Source organism: Lithobates pipiens, unplaced genomic scaffold, assembly GCF_037356315.1.
Source record: "Lithobates pipiens isolate NorthernLeopardFrog02 unplaced genomic scaffold, aLitPip1_a1.2 Scaffold_18, whole genome shotgun sequence".
NCBI classification, from domain to species: Eukaryota; Metazoa; Chordata; class Amphibia; order Anura; family Ranidae; genus Lithobates; species Lithobates pipiens.
In genome coordinates this window covers 546,465,812-546,490,524 of record NW_027507758.1, presented here as the reverse complement: position 1 = coordinate 546,490,524, position 24,713 = coordinate 546,465,812, and the positions used below count along the sequence as shown (strand labels likewise).

The 24,713-nt window shown below is 42.0% G+C and overlaps 1 long non-coding RNA gene across 1 annotated transcript in view; it reads right to left on the bottom strand.

Moving 5' to 3' along the window:
• Positions 1-19,625, bottom strand: part of LOC143990258 (uncharacterized) — a 28,222-nt gene extending 8,597 nt beyond the window's left edge. The window contains exons 1-2 of the long non-coding RNA XR_013277249.1: positions 19,457-19,625; positions 19,214-19,314 (exon numbers count right to left, since the gene is read on the bottom strand). This is a non-coding gene — a long non-coding RNA (uncharacterized LOC143990258). The remainder of the gene's footprint in view (positions 1-19,213; positions 19,315-19,456) is intronic.
• Between the last annotated feature and the right edge of the window lie 5,088 nt (positions 19,626-24,713).

The following is a 24,713-nucleotide window of genomic DNA, read 5'->3' as shown; positions in this document are numbered from 1 at the left end:
GGCAGAATCACACAGCTTTTGTACGCAATGCAGAGGATCAACTCCTAGGTTCCACAGTGAGTATAACAAGCATGTTTTACTTCATATACAGACTAATTTTATTGTTGTGGGCTTAGTAACACTTTAACTTCAGGGACAGCATGTTTACAGTACCTTGAAAAAGTATTCCTACCCCTTGAAATGTTCCCACATTTTGTAATTTTACAACAAAAAATGTATTTTATTAGGATTTTATGTGACGGACCAACACAAAGTGGCACATACTTGTGAAGTGGAAGGAAAATGATAAATGGTATAACATGTTATGGCTGATTGCTGTATATATATATATATACACACACACACACACATACATATATATATATATATATATATATATATATATATATATATAATCTTTATATATCCTAAACATATTTTTATACTGTGCTGTGTAATCACTGAATATCTTTGGAAATGTTTCTTTTTAATAAATTCTCATCATCTCCAACACACCAGCTAGATTACCATTAGGCTGACAGAAGGCATGAGGGGGAAAGGGCAGAGGCGGTGTACTGACATATGTCTCCTATCTGCACCTAAATTGGTACCATATTTTATGCACATGTACAGCATGTTTAGGTAGTCTGTTGGTTCATGCAGAGGTCATTGCGTTTCGAGAGGCTACTTATGAAATTAATAATTCAGTGTCCTAAACCAAGCCTTTATGTTCAGGCTGGAGCAATCATACAGCATGTGGAGCCCTGGCAAAATTTAAGCCTAGTGCCCCAAAGGACAGGAAAAGATTTAGAGCTAGGGAAGGAGACACAGACATACGTTGTAGTACAATAATACCTAAACATGTCTATCACTACTAGTGACCACCTTTTGCCATCAAATTAGTTTCAGCCATATGGACATCTACCCAACTGTGATTGTTCACTAGTTTTCCTGGTCAACCTACCAGAGTGTTAATTTTCTGAAGGAGGAAACTGAACAGAAAACATACAAGCACTATGCTGTTGGGGTGTACCTAGCACATCTGGCATCTGAGGCCAAATTGTGGGTGTGGTCAAATTGTATTAACAATGGGAGGAGCTTTAAGGGGCATGATTAACTAAAACCTGAGCCTACTCCCCCTATACTCAGCACATACATGCCACACTATACTATACAATTATAATGAAGACTATTGTCCTTAAGGATGCTAACCACTCAGCTATTATATGTAGTACTACCCCCATAAGAGCTGCTAAATAAATTGCTCAGATCCTTTTCTCAATAGTTTCTTTGCAGCCAAACACAGTTCAAGGCACTGCTCAGGCTTATTAACCAGTTTAAGGGTATGCTTTTATGATGCTTTAATAAGAACTTGGATAGGTATTGGGTAATAATAGGATACTTTAGTAACCTTTAGTAACAATATGAGGACTCTGAACTTTCTCTTGAAGAAGTGTGCGCCAAGTTCTTGCACAAGAAAATGATGACCTGAGCTTTGAATTAGCATCTTGAAGAGATTCATCTTTTTCTCTGGACAGTCCATTCAATAAGAATTAAATAGACTGAGCTCTTCAGGACACAAAGTAGGTTATTTACTAAAGGACTGGGGAAAAGTGCACTTGGAAGTAAAGTCGCTGTAGATCCGAGGGGGACATGCAAGGACAATAAAAAACAGTATTTTAGCTTGCACATGATTGGATGATAAAATCAACAGAGCTTCCACTCATTTGAAATTACCCCTAAGGCCGCGTACACACGGGCGGACTGTTCGCCCAACTTTGTCCGTCCAACAGTTTCGGCAAACAGTCCGCTCAAAATTAGCATGGACGGACATGGCCACACACGACGAACGAACAGTTTGCTGAAACCGTGCGCGATGACGTGAACGGCACGTACGACGGGACGAAAAATACGACGTCCTATACACTGCATTATAGCTTTCGGCGTGAAAATCCTTTCTGAGCATGCGCGCAACTTTGTTTGACGAACAAGCCTACACACGAGCGGACTGTTCGCTGAAACAAGGTTTCAACGGACAGTTTTTCGGAATTTCCGAAAAACCTTGTCCGTCCAACTGTCCGCTCAAACTGTCCGCTGAAAGCCCACACACGAGCGGACTGTCCGCCCAAACACTGTTCAGCGGACAAAGTTGGGCGAACAGTCCGCCCGTGTGTACGCGGCCTTAGACTTACGCACGACAGCACTTCCAAGTGCACTTGCAGTGCAAAGTGGATTTGCCTTTCGTAAATAACCCCCTATGTCCCCTTTAAACCCATTGACACTAGCACAAGAGGGATGGCAACTGCACACAGTCTCCAGGAGCTCTCTCACTGGTCTGTACTCAAACTGTCCCTAGAGAATTGGTTGCTTCCTTCTAATCTTCCTGAGAAACTTTTAAACCCTGCTACCAGACTAGTTCCTCAGACGACAGGTTGATCTTAGTCTTAGAGAATTAATACAGACTCCCAGTAGCCATCTGGGCACCTCTCCTCAGGGATTGGCCAGGGTTGTATGAATATTCAACTGCTGATTAGACTCTTACTACCCACTAACTTCCAGAACATTTCTGGATTAACCAGGAGAAAGCAGTCAATTCTGCCACCACTGAAACACAGAACAGACCACAGCAAACAAATACAGCTACACTGATTACAGGGAGCCAGAACTAAACTTGCCTAACAAAGAAATGCAGCTCCACTGGATACAGTGAGCCAGAACTAATTTACCTAATCCTAGCACCTATCTAGGAGGGGGCTGCATATATTATACAAGGACTATACAGATTATTGTCCCTAGTGTAGGACAAGTATGCTAACCAACCAGCCACTATACTATACAAGCACTATGCAGTATATTGTCCCTAGTATAAGACAAAAAAGCAAACCAACCAGCTTCTATACTCTACAAGCACTATGCAGATTATTGTCAATAGTGTAAAAAACAAATGCTAACACCTACCGACTATACTATACAAACACTATACAGATTATTGTCCTTAAGTGCCGGTTCAAATTAGTGAGCTTTGCGAGATAGCATGTGATTTGCACTGTACTGCAGTGAAAATCACATGCAATGTCCGTCTAATGCGATTTCAGGCATACGGATAGTATTGCTGAATTCGCATTGCATTCAGACGAAGCTGGCACAGGGCCTTGTTGGGGGTGTCGTCAACATTGTATTGATACTCCCAGCAGTTAGCATTTATGTTCCTAAATGTAAGTGGTCTCATCCGCTGTTCTCTATGCTGATTAGACTCTGCTGATTAGACTCTTACTACCCGCTAACTTCCAGAACATTTCTGGACCAACCAGGAGGAAGCAGTCAATTCTGCCACCACTGAAACACAGAACAGACCACAGCAAACAAACACAGCTACACTGATTACAGGGAGCCAGAACTAAACTTGCCTATCAAAGAAATGCAGCTCCACTGGATACAGTGAGCCACAACTAATTTACCCAATCCTAGCACCTATCTAGGAGGGTGCTGCATATATTATACAAGGACTATACAGATTATTGTCCCTAGTGTAGGATAAGAATACTAACCGGTAGTAGGCTTCTTTTAGGCCCTACCCAGTTATCCCGGAGGGTACTCTATTGGAACCGGGTCCACTTGATTGACTCCCCCCCTCTCATGGGCCGCACTTTGCCGCCTGGGGAGGGGGGAGGGAGGGGACACGGATTGAAGATCCTCCCTCCACATGCTAAGATTTATATTCTGACGATTGTGTTGCCGGTTCAGTGTATTCAATGTAATATACATAAGCTGTACCCTGTGTATTTTTTTTTCTTTTTGTTGCTTATACATCCTGCTGATTGACCTGCTTTCTTTTGTTCAAACAACGATCTTTGTTACATGTTTTCTTTTTGAAAAATAATAAAATCTTTGTGAAAAAAAAAAAAAAAAGAATACTAACCAACCAGCCACTACACTATACAAGCACTATGCTGTATATTGTCCCTAGTATAAGACAAAAAAGCAAACCAACCAGCTTCTATACTCTACAAGCACTATGCAGATTATTATCAATAGTGTAAAACACAAATGCTAACACCTACCGACTATACTATACAAACACTATACAGATTATTGTTCTTAAGTGCCTGTTCAAATTAGTGCGCTTTGCGAGATAGCATGTGATTTGCACTGTACTGCAGTGCAAATCACATGCAATGTCCGTCCAATGCAATTTCATGCATACGGATAGTATGGCTGAATTTGCATCGCATTCAGACCAAGCTGGCACAGGACCTTGTTGGGGGGTGTCGTCAACATTGTATTGACACTCCCAGCAGTTAGCATTTATGTTCCTAAATGTAAGTGGTCACATCCACGTAGCTGTTCTCTATGACAGGGCTGTGTAAATCTCAGTACTGGATGCACAAAATACAAATCCATTGGCAGGTAAAACGGCTCATTTATATGTATTTTAACTGTGTATTTAGCTATTTGCTTTGAGTTCAGCTTTAGGCTAGGCTAAAAGAGGTACTTTTTCTACTTAAAACAATGCAGTGATTTGGCGATGCGAACAAATGCTCTCTAGATTCAGGAGAAGTGTAAATTGCAATGATAGGTCCTCTTTGAGCGGCTGATCAGGATTTGAAGTGAGCACAGGCTACAGAAGATATGACGCCTTTAGTATCTCACCCCCACAGAGAGTACAATTTACCTTCCAGCTTTATGATGTGGCCGGAGATTTGAAAGTCAGATCAAATTAGATGTAGCAAAGGTAAGACATTGAATTAGAAATGACTAATTTTCTGTCTGCCTGCACGCCAAGCAAAGTCTACATCGCTTTTTATTAAAATGTCCTGTGAAGTGAGATAGATTCAACAGAAGCTCTGATAACTGTTATTATAAGCAAGTGACACGCATAGAAATACATCAGTCTAGCGTGGCCCACGCTGGTAAAGAACGTGAATATTCCTGTGTTTTTCAATATGCCCTATGCAAATGCCATTTTTCTCACAGCCCTCCCATGCTATGGTTATTGCACTTTGCTCTAATTATCAGCCTAGGAACGTGATATGTAAACAACATCTTATAAAAGGCTCTGCCGCAGAGGCCACGCATTATGTAAAATTTGCGAGCAAGGCATAAAGCGAAACACAAAACGGCTTAAAAGAAAAAAGTAACCGTTTTTTGTTGTCTTCTTTGAAAAGAAAGCTGTAAATGAAGTTTTGGCACCTCTTTGAAATGAAAAGAAGGGGGCATATTAATAATAAAGTACAGGCCAATCTAGAAACATTTGCAATCCTAGAATCGCCCACATTCACTGTCTATACACTGACATTTGTGTTCCACTCACAGGATTTTAAATAGATGACTGCACCAGGTGGGAGGAGGGAAGGCAAATGAGAACTTAAAGTTTAAAAAAAAAAAAACTTTCAGTTCATCTCTGCAACACATGTGCCCATCCCCAGGTTTTATCCATTTGAAGACCCCACATGTACTGAAAAATACCCATTTGACCCACCAGAAATGAAGGCCCCTTGAACCGCTTTGGATTACAGTGGGAGTTGATCTAAATCAAGGAGGTTAAATAGCTCCTTTAAGAGGTAATGAGGCAGAACTCTAACTCTAGAAAATCTACACCGAGGCACGTCCCTCTGACGTGAGGAGATTCAGCTGACAGAACGCCAGTTGACCGCCCCACCTCCTACTTTGTTGTTTTGTCACAGCTTTATTAGCTGTTTTGAGGTTGCTAACAATTGTTGTTGTAATGGGCTATGCCCCCAAGTTAAATTCTGGGTTAAATCTAATGCGTATCTGGCACTTATGGTAAGGACAGACCTTGTAGACTATGAGTTTATGGTTTCTCATGGTATAACTGTGAATGGCATTGTTGTTTGGTAAATTCTGGGGGTCTAATGCCTGTCTGGCACTGGCACTGGTAAGGACAGGCCTCTTAGACTATGTCAGTTCATGGTTTATTTGTGCTCACAATATACCTGTAAAAAGTATTGGTTATTTGTAGGTATGAGTTTGATGTTTGGGATAAGTTTGACACAAACATTGGGTGTTCCTCCGTTTGCAGAACAGCGAACATTATAGGGGGGGTTGGCAGGAAATTCAAGCACCGCGGAATGCCCCATAATGCACTACAAGATTGGAGTGCATTTTTGAATTATGATTGGCCAAAGCATGCACTTGACCTGCATGCTTTGGTCAATCACAGCACGCTCTGCTGAGAGAGCCATAATTGCCCAAAGGCAGGGGGCCTTTGGCCAATCATGGCTCGGCGGGCTAAGTCCACACTCCACACTATATAAGGCTGCTTACCCAGCAGCCGTGTGTAGTGTTGTTGGCATGGACAGAGAGATAGCTTACGTTACATTAACTGCTTCCGGACCAGCCGCTGCAGTTTTACTGTGGCAGGCTGGCTCCCTGCGCAAAATCACATTACTGTACGTGATCTCGCAAGGTCCGGATAGCAGGCGCGCAGGCTGCACAGCAGAGGTGCCGATGCTCGTGGCCGATGGTCGCGATGACCGTCGGACACGAGCAATCGTTACCAGGAGACACAGAACAGGGAAGAGTGTGTGTAAACACACACTTCCCTGTTCTGACAGGAGTGACAGATTGTGGTTATATATATGCTAATAGGAACACACAATCTGTCACTTCCTGTACTTAGTCCCTCCCCTTCAGTTAGAATCACCTCCCAGGGAACATAGTTACCCCCTTCACCACCCCCTAGTGTTAACCCCCTATACTGCCAGTGACTTTTTTACAGTAATCAATGCATTTTTAATCGCACTGATCGCTGTATTAATACCAATGGTTCCAAAAATGTGCCAGAATCATCCGATGTGTCTGCCATAATGTTGCAGTCACGATAAAAATCACAGATCGCCGCAGTTACTAGTAAAAAAATAAATAAATAATTAAAATGCTGTCAATCTATTCCCTATTTTGTAGACACTATAACTTTTGCACAAACCAATCAATATATGCTTATTGTGTTTTTTTTACCAAAAATATGTAGAAGAATACATATCGGCCTAAACTCAGGAAAACAAAAATGTTTATATATTTTTGGGGCATATTTATTATAGCAAAAAGTAAAAAATAATGTGTTTTTTTTCAAAATTGACACTTTTTTTTGCAGAAAGGTCTGTGCAATGCATTCCCAGAGACTGGGAGGTTACAAACTCCTGGTATTGGACAAAGTGTTGCTGAGGCTTCTGTGAGTCACAAAAGGATCGGTGGAGGAGGTGACCGATGCATTCAGACAATTTTTTAGTCCGCAGCCCTAAGGTATGATTGGTTCCAGCAACCATCGACAGCGTCTGATTTACATGGTACAGGAATACCTAGGGGCAAGGTCAGACTTGGACACCTTTCCCACTGAAAATCCTCTGGCTTACTGGGTCTTGAGGATGGATCACTGGCCAGAGCTTGCACAGTATGCAATTGAGCTACTGGCCTGTCCTGCATCCAGCGTTCTTTTGGAACACACATTCAGTGCTGCTGGAGGCATTGTAACCGATCACAGGGTGTGCCTGTCCACCAACTCTGTTGATTTACTGACCTTCATAAAGATGAATCAGTCTTGGATCACCACCAGCTACCAAGCACCTGAAGCTGATGTAACCGAATATTTTTTTTTGAAATGTCACATCCCTTCAAGACTGCCTATGCTGACGCTGAGTGACTGTCCTGTTATGTTGACTGACTATCCTCTTCCTCAATGATCCTGCTGATAGCTTGGAAGAACATTTTTTGGTTCTAGGCACCGCCACCAGTGGCTAAGGCCCAATTTTTCAGCCCCTGTTTAACAGGGGCATGTAATTATAATTTTTGATGCAATGCTTTGCAGCAGGGCTCATTCCTGCACTCCTAGAATATCTGGGAGAGGTTGCAGTGTCATGGCACCAGCTCCAGTGGCTAAGGCCCAATTTTTCAGCACCTGTTTAACAGGTGCATGTAATTACAATTCTTGATATAATATTTCACAGCAAGGCCCGTTCCTGTGCCCACAGAGAGTAACTGTGAGGACTTACAGTGTTGTGGCACCAGCACCACCACCGCCACCACAACCACCAAAGGCCCTACCAATGCCATTTTTCTCAATGATTTTCATCCATATTGCCAGAACCAGACATTACATTAAAACCGCAAGCAGTTTTAAATGACTTTTTTTCCGTTAGAAATGCAATTTTGTGCAGGGACTGTTCTAAACACAGGAAACACATGTCACTTCACAAGCAAATTGTAGACACCCCCCAGGCACGATATTTAAAGGAATATTTCACTTTTTTTTCCACTTTAAGCGTCATTAAGATCAGTGCTCCCGGAAAAAACTTCAGTTTTTAAAACAAATTTTGCATTGATACATGTCCCCTGCGGCAGGAGCCGGGTCCCCAAACCCTTTTTAGGACAATAACCTTCATATCAGCCTTTAAAATTAGCACTTTTGATTTATTTTGAACATTCAAGTCCCATAGACTTTAATGGGGCTCTAAAGTTCATACGAATTTTCAGTCCGTTCGAAGGTTCTGGTGCGAACCGAACCGGGGGGGGGGAGTGTTCGGCCTCATCCCTAGTGGCAACAGTCTACACAAAATGCTGTTGATCAGGCCATGATGAGCCAGTGCAGCAGCCCTGTTTAAATAGCCCAAAACGTGGCAGTATTTGTGACAGGGATGTGTCAGGCATGCTTGTGGGCACGTACACATCTGCCCAGGCACATGCTGGCTGGTGCCTGTGCACACATATGCGTCTAGGTACATTGCCTGCTCTATCTGCAAGCCTTCCCTGACATTGCTCCTTTGGCTTCATGCTCAATAGAATAAAATAAATACAAATAGGAAAGATTGGGAATCCCACATAATGATCACAGCAGGTAAGAAGACTCAGGAACTCTGGAACTCTGCACAGAGCTCTCAACAAAAGTCCAGAGAAATAGTTGGCGCTTCCAGGTGGTGCATCTACCAAAAACATTTTTAGTTAAGTGTGAACTTTCAAAATATGCCATAAAGGAAACGTTGGATAGAGATAGATAGATTAAACTAATTATACCATGAATATAAAATATATTTTGTTTCTCATTTCAGCTACATTTTTTTTCTGGTGAAACAATAACATGTTAATCAGTATCAGGAAATGTGAGATTTACTGGATGAGATATCTAGTACATTTTTGGATGAGGCTTCTTTTTACACTTTTATAAATCTGGCTGAGAGTTTCTGGCTAGTCTTTAGTAACAATGAAATGGTGTGATAATCCTATTTTCTGTTCATCACGAGACAGCTCTATAATTAAAGTTACATTTTGTAAAAAGCACTATCGTATAAACCAGAAAATTGCCAAGCAACTGCCTTTCCAAAATTATAATGGTTACTACCAGACCATCAGACTCCCAGTCTGGAAAACTTTACTATATCTCAGCCCCAGGTCTGTATTTATAATCATGCATTAACACGAGAAGGATGGTGCCTTTTGTACATGATGATTAATTTTTGCATTAGCAAGAACTAGAATTCAACCACGCCCCTTCCATTTTCTCTTTTTAATACCCTCAAATGTCTGAAGGATTCCAGACAAAGAAAAAGAGAGAAAAAAAAAGCAGTCATCATTTGTAAATTTTGTGACTTTGTGCCCCTCTGACCCTGTTGCCCCAGACACAAAAATGCATTAAAACTGAACTTCAGACTAATATAATACATATTAAAAAGGCAGTGTCGCTTTGCCCATGTAGGCAAGGTAATAGTGTGTCTGGAAAGGGCATCCCCCAAACCTACTATACTATCCTTACCTGTGCTCCTTTGCAACTTCTTGGCAGCCGGGGCTGAGGTGAGCTGTGCCCATGACCTGGGGTTATAGTGACATCACTCCCTTGGTCATGTGAAAGTGCTCAGCCTAGCAACTGGCAGCAGGAGTAGGTCACATGCCCCCATAATCAAAAGTGTCAAATATTCTCACTGGCTGCAGAGGAGCAGGGCAAAGAAGCTCGAGGTAACTATATGGTGGTTGGGCATTTGACTGGGACTCATATAGTTCATACTCTTCCTGACCCTGTCTGACCTTTAGCTGTCACCAATGGGATAATTCCAAAGGACACACTTGGCTGCTAACCAGCAGCAAGCCCCATCCCTACCATCTTAATTGCCAGTGGAGTTTGGACAATTGCTCGCTCTAGTGATGAAAAGTAACATAATTTCTGTTAGGTATTTTTGTGGTATGCTTTCCAATTGGGGAGATTTAGCCTGACTTCCTGTTGGAACAGGATAGGAAATCTCTATAGTGGGTAGACAGACTGCAACAAAGCACATTTTTCCAGTATAATAGAAGTGTTAGAGCCCCTGTTCATTTTAACAGTCATTGAGTTGATGCCCTAGTGATGGCCACTCTGCTTATTTCTTAGGCCGCGTACACACGCGCGGACTGTTGGCCCAACCTTGTCCGCTGAACAGTGTTTGGGCGGACAGTCCGCTCGTGTGTGGGCTTTCAGCGGACAGTTTCAGCGGACAGTTGGACGGACAAGGTTTTACGGAAATTCCGAAAAACTGTCCGCTGAAACCTTGTTTCAACGAACAGTCTGCCCGTGTGTAGGCTTGTTCGTCAAACTAAGTTCCGCGCATGCTCAGAAAGGATTTTCAAGCCGAAAGTTATAATGCAGTGTATAGGACGTCGTATTTTGCGTCCCGTCGTACGTGCCGTTCACGTCATCGCGCACGGTTTCAGCAAACTGTTCGTTCGTCGTGTGTGGCCATGTCCGTCCATGCTAAGTTTGAGCGGACTGTTCGCTCAAACTGTTGGACGGACAAAGTTGGGCCAACAGTCCGCGCGTGTGTACGCGGCCTTACCCTGTTCTCGGGGGACAGAAAGTGAGATAACATCTGCCTAAAAGACAACAATATAATTTTCCAAGTGCATCTTAAACTAAAAAGAAAAAAAAACATTTGCTAGAGTTTGGATTTAAGAACTGTTATGCTGGGTCCAGCTAGCTTATGTAACCTTGTTTGTGAATGCTTTAGCTCATTTGCAGAACATTTCACTTTGGTTTCTTTTTGGTTGCAGAGTCCCCAAGCATGGAGGGGTAAAATGCTTTTGGAGACCAAACACTGGAAAGAACTGGGTTGGCTGTTGCTGCAGCCTTACACAGGAAGTCCATCCCTAGCAACTGAGCAGAAGGGGAGAGGCATGCAGCTGGAGAAGGGAGGTGCCACCTTTCAAGGACCACTTAGTTTCACCTGGAATAAAGTTGCTGCCTGTTTCAGAAGACAGAGAAGAGTCATTGCCATTTGTGAGGTCTTCTGAAGAACTAGACTGGATTTGCTACCTGTAAGTATGCCACATACACAGTGCATCACTTTCAGCCACTGTATAGCAGTCTGAGTATTTATCATAACCAGGCCTTTTTTTGTCAGAGGATAGGTGCGGGAACTCCCCCTTTCTGAGTCACTGCTTTTCTCTGTCCCTACCCACCCCCAAACATCATTCCTTGGTTCCACGCCCTACCCACCTCCCATTACTGCCCTTTTAGAGAATACAGAACCACGTATCATTCTGTGATGATCAGTCATTTTTATGGAATTTGTTGATAATACCAATAAAGCAGTAAAATAGATCCCTTGTAGCCAGTAACAATAGAGCCCCTCCCAGCAACAATAGATGTCCCCAACAACAATGTACCACACAAAACATATCGCCCCCAACAGCAACAATAGACCCCCGGCAGCAACAACAGGTCTCCCCACAGCCAGCATCAATAGACTCTCCAGCAGCCAGCAACAATAGACCATTTTTATCAACAGTAGATCTCTCCTAACAATAACTGACCTCCCAGCAATATAAGACCTTCCCCTACAACAATACGTCTCCCACCAGCAGCAATAGACTGTCCTGCAAAAATAGATCCTCACAGCAGCCAGCATCAATAAACCCTGAAGCACACGCCAGCACCCTTTACCATTACGTACAGCTAGTGCTGGAGGTTCCGGAACTGCGCTCCCCCATGTTCCCGCTGAAAAAAAGCCCTCATCATAACTGTGTACGTTTCCAGATGTCAGTTGTTCCCGATCCATTGTTCCTGGCTGTTGTACCAACCAGGTTATTTGGACTGCTGTACCTTATTCCCATAAGCGATAGAAAGAGACGGACTCCAGGAAGGGAGTTGATTACTGCCATATTTATTTGATAAAGGATCCAAGCAGTAGGACGTGACGTGAGGCATGATCCCTTGCTGGGACTTGGATTGATAGACCAGGACTCCAGAATGGTGAGAGGCTCATTTGCCAACCAAGTTTGTACTTTATCTGCTCAGGCTGCAAAACATCTCCCAAAACATGTGCACGACAGTTATCTATAACAGAGAGCACTAATGTTTGTTCTTGTAAATTTTGCTGGTTTTCTGGTCTGCCAGGCAGCATTTTCCTATTAAATTTGAATACAAAACCAAAGTGCGTTGCGAGGACAGAAAAACTCAATATAACCAGAGGCTGTTATGAGGGTAATGCCATACTTAAAAGGTGAATTATGACCAGGCTAAGGACAATCAATATCTGCACATTCTTAGAACAAGCCCATATAACTACAGGCATTATGAAGTAATTCATTCATAGCACCCTTACTACTTGTATAAAAAAAAAAAAATATATATAAATTCAGCATGTATGAGAAGCTGGATACTTACTCCTTCAGGAGGCAGTGAGTCAAAAATGTGTTTTCTTTCATGGTTACTAGCACCACTTGCTGACACTTGTTGGATAGCATTTCTTTAGCTGAGTGCTGTGGTTCCTGCCGCCAGTTGCTATGTCACTACAGTACAGTGTTGCTTCAAGGTTTACATCAGATAATGCTGTAACCTTAAACTCTGTAGCTGTGCTCATTCTACTTCCTCCTCCCAGCAGTGACATGGCCATTGCTGGGATAAGGTCACCTAGAGCCCGGGGCGAACATATCAATTTGCACCCCTCCCCAGATGTATGAGCAATATGTGTCAGCAAAAATCCCCCCCCCCCCCGAAAAAAAATTGTGCATAAGTCCAATTTAAATCTGCCCCCTACTGAAATCCCCATCCCAGCACAAATCTTTGTCTCCCCCACCGATCAAAATTTCCTCTCCTTAAACAATTCTTATACCCTGCTGCCCGTCTGCCCATCCATTGTCTCGACCCTGGACATGGCAGCCTGACAGTCTTTTAATCTCTAATTTACACAGAAAGAGGTGATAGAGAGCAAACATTTAAAACAATTTAACTGCTTCTCTGGTTAACTTAGGGAGGAATTGCTCTACATTAACTGAAGATACAAAAGGTCTTTAGCCTTGTACACACGGTCGGAGAATCCGTCGGAATGCGTCTTATCGGACCGTGTCGTCAGATAATCCGACTGTGTGTGGTATGCATCAGACTGATTACGTCCGAATCTCCGTCGGACCCAATTTTCCAACATGTTGGAAATATTTCCCGACCAACTGGCTTGATTGGACATAGTCCGATCATGTGTAGCGAATTTTGATCGGACCAAGTGCCACGCATGCTCAGATCAAATTCCTACATCAAAGCTATTGGCTACTAGCCTGAATGTAGTCCCATCGTAACGAAATTACGTCATCACGTTCTGAAAGATCGGACTTTTCGACAACTTAGTCCGACCGTGTGTATGCAACAGTTTCGGACACAATCCGTCGGACTAAATCCGACGGATTTGGTTGGCAGAATCTCCGACCGTGTGTACAGGGGCTTTGAGGTAATATTTTAAAAAATATTTACTTTTTGTTAAGAATATTTAAACAATTCAAAATGCATTGCTTGGTTACAGTTCTACTTTTACCACTTGCCCACTGGGGCAATTTTGGCATTTTTCACATACATTTTAAAATCAGCAATTTTGTTTTGCTATAAAAATTACCTAAATTACCCCCAAACATGATATCTTTTCTGAAAGTAGAGGCTCTGGAGAATAAAATGATGGCTGTTGCAATTGTTAATGTCACAAGCAATTTTTGCATTTATGAAATGCAAGTTTTAAAATATCTTCCATCAAATTAATAAATACCAAACATGTCAAATGAAATAGTAGCAAACTACAGTACCTAAAATTGTCCATAGTCGATGCTTTAAAAGTCTTTACAGGTTATCAGTTTAGAGTTAAACATGAGCTATGGTGCTAGAATTGTTGCTCTCACTCCAACCAGGGCTGGTGCAAGGATTTTTGACACCCTAGGCGAAACCTCATTTTGCCGCCCCCCTTGGCCCCACCCCTGACTCCACCCCCTTTGCCCTTCCCATGTAAACCCCACCTTTTTAATGACCACTACTATTTTGCATGCGACACTTTGCTAGACCAGCTAATTGTGGAAATTTTACAGTTTTGCCCCCAAACCAGCTTTCAGATCAAATAATTCAAAACGATAAACGATAAAATAGCAGATTTTTATTTGTAAACGTTTTCACCAGTGCCCTTTAAATGCAGCCTCACCTCTGCCCATCAAATGTTATCTCACTTGTGCCTATCAAATACAGCCTCACCAGCACCCATCAAATACAGACTCACCGGCGCCCATCAATGCCACTTTACCAGCGCCCATCAAATACAGACTCACCAGCACCCATCAAATACAGACTCACCAGCGGCTATCAATGCCGCTTCACCAGTGCCCATCAAATACAGACTCACCAGCACCCATTAATGTCGCTTCACCAGCGCCCATCAAATACAGACTCACCAGCACCCATCAATGTCGCTTCACCAGTGCCCATCAAATACAGACTCACCAGCGGCTATCAATGCCGCTCCCCCAGCGCCCATCAATGCCACTTCACCAGCACCCATCACATACAGACTCACCAGTGGCTATCAATGTCGCTTCACCAGCACCCATCAAATACAGACTCATCAGTGCCCATGAAATACAGACTCACCAGCGGCTATCAATGCCGCTTCACCAGCGCCCATCAATGCTTCTTAACCAGCGCTTATGAATGCAGTCTCACCAGCACCCATCAATGCAGCTTCACCAGTGTCCATCAATGCAGCTTCACCAGTGCCCATCAATGCCGCCTCACCAGTGCCCATCAAATACAGACTCGGGGGGGACATTTGGTAGATCAGTCAATAGAATACATATACACTCACACACATTTTAAAATTACATTTGATTGTCATCACATATACAATCTCATTAAAGAGGAAGTAAACCCTGATGAGTGTTACTTCCTCTTTCATTCCCTGCAAAGGTAAAGCATAATGGACTACTATGCATCGCATCGCATCACATTGCATCGCATAGTAGTCCATTATGTGTCACTTTGAAGAAATTAGATTTTTCTCAATTTTTTTATTGGATGTTTTATAGCAGGAAGTTTAAAAAAAAATTTTCTCTTTTTCAAAATTGTCGCTCTTTTTTTGTTTATTTTACAAAAAATAAAAGCCGCAGAGGTGATCAAATAGCACCAAAAGAAAGTTCTAGTTGTGGGAATAAAAGGGACATCTTTTATTTTTATTTGGTTACAGCGTTGCAGTTAAAATAGTAGTTAAAATAACGCAGTGACTTTTTGCAAAAAATGGCCTGGTCATTAAGGAGGGGTAAATCTTTTGGAGAGCAAGTGGATAATAAGGACTGTTTCTTTAATGGACTGTCTATGGACCTTCTCTATACATCAGGGACTGCTTACCAAAGTGGATTCGAACTATGATAGTTACACTTGGTAGAGGGACAGAAGACAATTAAAGGACAGAGGGGCTGGTTTATAAAACAGGGACTGTCCCTATTAATCAGGGACAATGCCATACACAGTAGTGGGTGAAGGAGAGGGACTGGTCTAAAGGTCAGGGACTGTGACATGCTGTGAGTGGGGGAGGGGTCTCTCTGCACACAGCTAGTGTTGTCCCATGTCTCAGTGTAGCACACACACAGGCAGTAGACATGTACAAACACACTGGCAGCTGTACATTCCCCTCTCCCTCCCGAGCACTGCTCCATGGTCCTCTCAGATTGATTGATGATTCTTCTAGCACGGTCCCCATGGAGCATTCCAAGCAGGTGGGTTAGGGAGGGGGAGGTGAAGAAATTGACGGACAAGGAGGCACAGGCTCATCCATCTAACAGACAGCTTTATACAACTCCTACAACTCCCTCTGACAATCCAGAGTGTCCCCGGCGATTCCCCTTATGGTGTGGGCACAGGCTGGCTGCTCCCCCCTACTAGAATAACACTCACTGTGCGATCACACTGATCGGGGAACATCGCTGGGCTGGTGTCAGCTGCTCTGTGCTGTGAAGGGTCAGGTGCCCAGTAAAGTTCTCTGTGGAGACTGGAAGTGAAGTAGCAGAGACTCTTCTTTGGGATGCCGTGAGTGGAGCCCCTCACTGACACCTGGCCCAGATGCAGTGCCACTTGCCAGAAGATAGAGGAGGTGGGAAGTCATCCAGCGTGGTGGAGAGCACTAGGCGCGTAGAAGGAGGAGGAAGATAACTCCTCCTCCGCTTTGAGTGCTGAGCAGAGAGTCGCATCCATTACATCACTGGTTGTTACACGCCAGGCGGCTGTAGCAACCAGTGGCCAGTAGAGCATTAGGCGGAGGCGGAGTGAGCACCTGCGCTACCCAGTGTTTGCTCACTCTGTCACTATCATTCCGGGACACTGTATTGACGCTGCTTGACATGGCAAGGACAGTGCAGGAATAAAATAACCAGCGGCCGGGCGCCCTAGGTGGCAGTGCGCCCTAGGCGGTTGCCTAGTCCGCCTAGTGGTAGCACCGGCCCTGACTCCAACGTTCAGGGTGATACATGGTATGGAGCAATCACCATTTACATATGGATACTGGACCTACATGAATGCTTTCATTTGTGTGATAGCACGGGGGAACAGGGGTTTTATTATTTTTATTTTTTTACACTTTTTTTTTTCATTTAAATTTATTGCTATCACAAGAAGTGAACAAGGCCCTTGTGATAGCTCTGGGCAGTGACACATACTCTTTATTGAGATATAAGGGGTCTATTAGATCTCCAGTGTCTTCACTGCCCTTCAGACCATCTGATAAAATATAGATCTTGTTTGATTAGCTGCTTCCCTGGCTGTACTGGCCAAAGAATGATGGCACCCGACAGCAACACCATTATATCATACAAACTGACCCCCACTGAAACAGCACTTAAACACAAACTGCCATACCTGTAAATACTCTCCCTATGAAGGTCGTCCCCCTCCACCATCAATTTTCACTTTTGATGGAGAAGCAATCCCCATCTATAGCAATAAGGAGGGAAGTAAGTGCTGATAACCCCTATCCCTTACCCCCTTTTTTCCCTTTCTCTACTCCCCTCCTTTTCCTATTCATTCTCTAGACAGGACCTATACGTCCATTGTTTTTCTACCACATCCTACCCCCTACACCTACCCAGCTCTATCCCAACACACTGTGAGACTGTCCCTGATGCGAGGCACATCCCATCCCTCAACCCAATTCAAAGCACTCATAGCAGCTGCTCCTGAAAAACTTAATTGGGGTCCCAACACACTCAATATCAATACGAAATCATATTATTGCAACTACAACCTGCAAGACAATAAGGTCCACGGCTTGCACCTTTAAACTTTGAGCCCACATGTTTTAGCCCGCAAGTTAATTTACACTTAAAGTGAATGCAAACCCACTCTCATCATTTTTAAATTACTTCCATAGTGCTGATCTATAAGGATATACACGCCTCCTGCATGTATCCCTACCTGTCAATTACCTCCCCTTTAGCTGTTTGGAGCCCTGCAATATTCCAGATTCTGTGGGCAGGTCTGTTGTCCAGGGCTCAGTGGGTGGAGTCCTGATGTCAGTAAACTCCCCGCCCACCTCTACACTCCCCTTGGCCAGGCATCGATATTTGTAATGCCGTGTACACACGACCGGACGTTTTCAACAGCAAAGATCCAACTGAACAAATCCGTCAGACAATTCCACCACGTGTGGGCTTCATCAGACCTTTGCTGTTGAAAAATCAGACGGACTTAGGACTTAGATTTAGAACATGTTTCAAATCTTTCCAATGGACTGGAGTCCGGTTGAAAAATACGTTCGTCTGTATGCTAGTCCGACGGACGAAAACCAACGCTAGGGCAGCTATTGGCTACTGCTATGAACTTCCCTATTCTAGTCCGGTCGTATCACAGTCGAATCCGTTGGACTTTGGTGGGTTTGTGTGTGGCCAAGTCCGTTCATTTGGAAAGTCCGTCGAAAGTCTGATCGTGTGTACATGGCATTACACTAAACTTCTGCTGTTCTCGTGGATTATGCCCCATGATCACAAACATCCAGTCAAAATCCGGGAAAGTCACCACGTGACTTCAGCATGCCCAATCATGCTGAGGTGTGAAGCAGCCAATCCTGGGAGAGATGGAGAAAGGAGGGATGATGTGAAGTACACAGAATGCCTCTCTCACACTCTTGGATGAGATAAGGAAATCAACTGTCAGTCAAGGGGAAGAAACACACCTATTTCTCTGTGTGTTTTTATCTTACTGATAAAAGATAAGAGGATTGCTCAGAACTGGGATAACTCTTCGAGGCAAGACTGGGCACAGATGAAATTACATCATCTGCTGTAACAGATATGAGTCTTAATTTAAAAAAAATTTGGGGTTTACATCAACTTCAAGTTCAACCTTATTTTAAGAGGCCAGACTAGGCCCACCTGCATATGGTTTTTGTATTGTGAAAAAGTTCTCGCCAGTTGTAATATCTCTTTCTCTGATTACCATTGTACGATTATTGTTCAAGCTATTTGTATGTTCAATTTTCTTGTTAGAAATAAAAACTATTATTGAGAAAAAAAGAAAAGAATGATGGCACTAAAAGCAAAATGTGACAATCTTCATTGCTTCTGATTGGAAATATGGACAGTTGTGCAGGCAACTTGAACTTTCGTGGTGTGCTATAAACTTACAACAGTAAATTTACAAAAATATATAAATTATACACAAATACACACATCATAAAAAAAGACTGTTATACACGAAGATTTGTTCTTCCAGTTACACACTCTACATGTTTCGGGGTTACCCCCTTCTTCAGGAGTATATTAGGTCAGAAATTGATGGACAAGAAAGCACATAAATCAAATATACAGTATTAGAATCAAAAACTAATAACCAACCTTCATGGTATACTGTCATGCATCTTAAATCAATAAACACAGAGTCTACTATGCCCCTCAGTATATCCCTCAATATTAAGGATTAAGCTCATGTGAAATGGTTGATTTTGGAGCAAAAAAGGAAACTCACCCACATAGCCGGCACCAGCATGTTTGGCGTCACAAGGCCAAAAATTGGCAATCTCCTGGACGAGTGCAGGAACCAGGAAAAATGAAGTCACATAAAGACATCTGTTGCATAAAAAAAGTACTTTAAAGATAAAAAATTATATTTACATTTTTTTTCATAGGGTGGAGAAATCTCACAGCCATCATAATTCAGATAATTGAATTAAAAAAATACAATCAAAGCATTTCAATTGGTGATACACACCTATGAAGTCTTCACTAAACAGTGCGTGTAATTTGGGCAGGGAGAGAGTGTGTTATCCAAATGGATATTGAAGTCAGGTGTAGATGGAAATAGTCCAAGGAACCATCCAAAGCCACATATAGAATCTATGCAATATATGAAAAGCATTAAAAAGGCGTGTTGTTAAAATGGTTGAAACATCTTAGCACCAATCAAATTCTAATGAGATCAAAAAAAAAAAAAAAAATCAACCTATTTGAGAGATCTTAAGGTCTATTGTCAGAATCACATCAAGCGGATTGGGTATACTCAATAGGGATCCATGCTTCAAAGAATGTTCACAATGAAACATTAAACGGGATCTCAGACAAACACCAGATCCACCAGGATCTGTGGACAAACATATCATTAGAAGTGGTTCATACAGGGACACAACATAAGGATCATACCAGCGCATATAATAAAACACATACCAGTCCATCAACTCCACAGAATGTCTCTCCACCACCATGCAAACTGCCACAGTCTTTTCACATCTGAAAAATCAGTTCCCCTTAAATACCATAAGATACACCTGATTCCTATCCATTAAGATGTCATTAGCATGCGCTGAGGCACCACAATATGACATCAATGGATACAACTCCAGACTGTGCATGTGGACATGCGCAGTACTGCACGATAATTTGTAACTGTGAAACACAAAATACGAAAATATCAGCCCATCCACAAATCTGATATCTGTGTGTGCCATCTAGTGGATCTAAAACAGAAGACAAGAGGGTGGGGAATCATATACTTGCCTAGGAGAAATAGACCTCCAAAAACAACCGGAAGTCGAACATGGGGAGAATTGGCCCCTATTCACAAGGATCCAATCCAAGACCAAGGAATATAATCGAAGGCTAAAGATACAAGCCATATATTAATCCATTAGATAGTATTAACTATGTTGGTTCAATATCAAAGTGTCCAGATAACCATTGTATATATAAAATTCTAATCCTACAGTATCCAAAATTTTGGGTACCATAAAGCTAGAACTACTGGTAGAATGAAAGGGAAAGAGAATAGAGATTTTAAATAGAAAGAGCAAACAAGAATTTTAGAAATTATATAATGAGAAACAGGGATATTGCCATGAGGTCCCAAGGGATACCAACTGGTCCCATGGGATCAACACCTACAAAAAGGGTCTGTAGGAGCTGACCTCATTAATCCCTGGGGGATTAAGAGCAGAAAGCTTTTCAATCCAGTAAATCTCGGCCCTTAAAAAAGCATTGTCCCAGTCGCCACCCCTAGGATTAGGAGAGACAAATTCCAATACAAAAAAAATGAAATCACTGAATTATCAAATCTGTGATGTAAACCTATGTGTCGAGTGACTGGTGTCACAATTTTACCTCCATCAGAATAATAAAGATGATCCTCCATCCTTAATCCGAGCTCACAAATGGTCTTGTAAAATGCATGGCATTGACAAGTCATCAAATAAATCACTCCACGAGTAGAACAATCAGCATATTGTCTCGATTGGAACCATTGGCCATTAGGTAGATATATGCCAGGACCCTCACAGATCCATGGGCATCGGCTACATCTACCACAGTGGTAGGTTCCCTTACGGGAGAGAGGTAAGGTCTCTGAATTAGGTTGGTAAAGGCTGCTAATCAAAGTGTCACACAGTGAGGTCGCCCTTCTAATTACCAACTCCCGGGTAGAACGTACGTATTTGGCCAGAGTATAATCTTCGGGCAAAAGGTGACAGTTATTAGAAATCAGTGAGCGTAAAGAATGTTCATGAGTGGAAAAATGAGTAATGAATTTCACTGTATTATTTTCAGTTTTGGAAGGTTTTTTTTTTAATAGAAGTTCAGCTCTGGGTCTTATGCTAGCTTTATTGAAGGCTTTCCTCAACAAAGTTCTAGAATATCCCCTGTCAGATAGTCTTGATCTTAAAAGGTATTGCGCATATGGTATGCTTCTGATGAGTGGAGCAGGGTGAGAACTTTGGACATGCAAGATAGTATTACCTGAGCTAGGCTTGCGATATAAATCAGTAGTGATGTACATTAGTTATTAGTTATTGGATTTCGGATGCATGACGCTGGGAGCAGGTCTGTGGCGGCGCCATCCGCATGGGCTTCCCCCTGTGCAGGGTCTCACCTTCTGGATTCCCCCCCCCCCACTCCCTAATTGCAACTACATGATCTATGGCTTCTTTGCCCTTACTCACACAGCACGAGCACTTTTTATTTTTCCTTTCCATAACATCTCCCTCTTCTCCCACTCTAGTTTCCACTCTTTCTCTTTTAGTTTACACTTTCATTAACTTCTTATACACATTTTAACACACATTAATACTAATCGCTTATTCTCCATAGGTCCCCCCATGAGGACCACCCCACTCTTAACACTCAATTCTAGCCACATCCCATACCTCAACCTGACGGGGGTGTTGTTTGTGCATTTTGGTTGTCGCCCGGGCGTGCTCCCTCAGCCCCGGTCCGTGGCATTTTTGGGCCGGCCCGACTCTCGGTGTGCTGTGCCGCTTCTGCGCAGATATATATGTAAGTCTGTGGGTTGAATGTGCATTTGTGGGGGGTTCTCCATGTCTGTACATTTGTCTATCCTTTTTTTTTTTTTTTATTAAAATATGGTTATTTACTTTATCCATAGGCTACCACTACGGTGTTGCTCCTGACGAGTGGCTATAAGGTCACGAAACGTGTAGAGCTTTCAACTGCCGTTTTGTGTATACAATTTTCAACAAAGCATGAACATTCCTTCTTGATTTTTGTCCTCTTATTTTTGTGTTTTTTTCTTTAAATGACGCTTCAATGTGTCATGTATTTATATATAATTTGTGTTTATTGATCACTCAGCTCTTCATATGTTTACTATTAAGTCCTTATTGGAATGTGTATATATTGATGAAATAGAAAATACTAATTTATGACTGTGCAATAACATGTAAATATATGATTACCTGTATTTATTAAAAACTTGTTTTTTTACCAAATTTTATGCTTCTGCCCCCGTGTGCCTCATATAAAGTTCTGCCTGTTGCTCTTTTCTTTTTTTAGTTATTAGTTATGTGTTTTTGATTCTAATACTGTATACTGTATAATACTGTATATTTGATTTATATGCTTTCTTGTAGATCATTTGTAGATCATTTTCTGACCTAATATATTTCCTGAAGAAGGCGGTAACCCCAAAACATGTAGCGTGTGTAACTGGAAGAACAAATTTCTGTGTGTAACAGTGTGGGATCATTATTATATTATCTAAGTTCTTCCAATTTGTGTGAATGTTCCATGATTAGCAGCATCTAATGTAATTTATTTACAATTTTTATGATGTATGTATTTGTGTATAATAAATTTATATATTTTTGTAAATTGACTGTAAGTTTATACTGTACCATGAGAGTCCATGTTGAATCCACAAATTTCTAATTAGTAATAGAATGAAGGTATATTAATTCTTTCATAACAAGTAGCGTTTCCATATATTTCATTGCTTCTGACTTCATTAGTCACATAGGAAGTAGGGAAATGGATGTTCCCCCATCTCCTTTGCGGACAGCTGACCTGACCACTTACAGTCGTTCTAAATGGAGCAGTTAAGGGGTTTGGGGGCCTTCCTAGGGCTGCAAAAGTGATCCGGCAGCTGTAAATGCCTCTTGAATTTTTACTCTAAAAAGTGGTACCAGGGTCACGGCTGCAGCCGTGATCCTGGTATACCCGCTTGGTCCCCGGTCCATTTATATATGGCCTCTGAGTAGCAAGCAGGTAAAGTTCACATATTCAGGCCTACACAAATTGGCTAAGGCAAGAACAAAGCAAATACTTAATACTGATGTTATGCATTTGCAATAAAATTGTAAGAGACTATAATTTCAATTACAATTTAAATGATTATAGCTAATTGGTAGTTATAATGTTTTTCTTTGTTTACTGTCATTGCTCTTTACAGTAGCATCTTGAATAAGACTACACAGTGCTTTTACATTTTGATGTGTAGAAATAAATGACTATGATCATTTTCTGTGATCTCTGCTGCTGACTGGTCATCCATCGCTCCGTGTTGTGCATTGTGCCATGTAGCAGGTAACAGATGCTAATTTTAACACCAGCTGAAACTACTGAGAACACCTGATCTATTTTGGCCATTGACCACTGGATGTAAAGTCAAATAGCTCGGAGACCTTAAACGCTGCTGGCGGCTTGCCTGGCTTTCAGCGTTCAATTTACTGCTGTGTTTAAACACTCAGATCATTACTGTTCAAAGGGTTTAACTTTGATCTGTGCATCGAATATTACCATTTTGTTAACGCTGTAACTGTGAGAATAATGCTGTTAATTAATCACAGCCATTTATCAACAGATCCAGAGAGACCTAGGTCATTGTGTATATGGGCTGGAATTCTTCACTATTACAAGCTTATTGCTCTGATTTACAGCATGTATATGAGTTATTAGAACTCTGCAACACTGAGCTGAGATGGTACCAACAAACACAGAGTCCGAAGACAAAGCACAAAGACATATCAGACTTTGATATTTGGTCATTACCCACACTGGGCTTTTGTTAAAACATTCACACGGTCAAGCAAAAACATAGGATCACCGAGAAGAGGGGGGAAGCAAAACACACTGGGGTTGATTAAGTGAGACACATTTCTGATGGAGGTTATGTATAGTCATAAGCCTTGCAACAGTTTTACCATGTGGTGCTACTGTTGTGCAAAATTACTGCCATATCGATATTAAGGAAGCTGGAGTTAAATTAAATCTCCTCCATGTGGCAATCACTGTGTTGTATGTGTAATTATTATATTAAATCTTTGAGACAATTTTGCTAAAAAATGTGTTCCTTTAGAAGTGGCGTTTGATACATTTCCATTACTCTCCCAACTTCTCCAAATAGCTTCCCTGCCTGTAAATCTCCACTTCACAGAGAGTTGCAAAAGATTTATATACACCACTTACCAACACTTTATATGTACATGAATTTGTTGTATGTTTCGGCATTTGTCGCACTACTGGGAGACAGATTACTAAAGAGTATCTACAACACTCTTTATGAGTTCTATGGACTGAATAATACAGTCATCCTCTGTGTGCCTAGAATGTTGAAAATAGACATTCTTATTTCCTTTTCCTGGAAAAGGCTTTAGGTTAATGGGGGTGCAGCAACCACCAGATGGAGACTAGACCATGCATGACACAGTGCAGATATTTGCCAACACACCATAAATATTCAAGTTGAG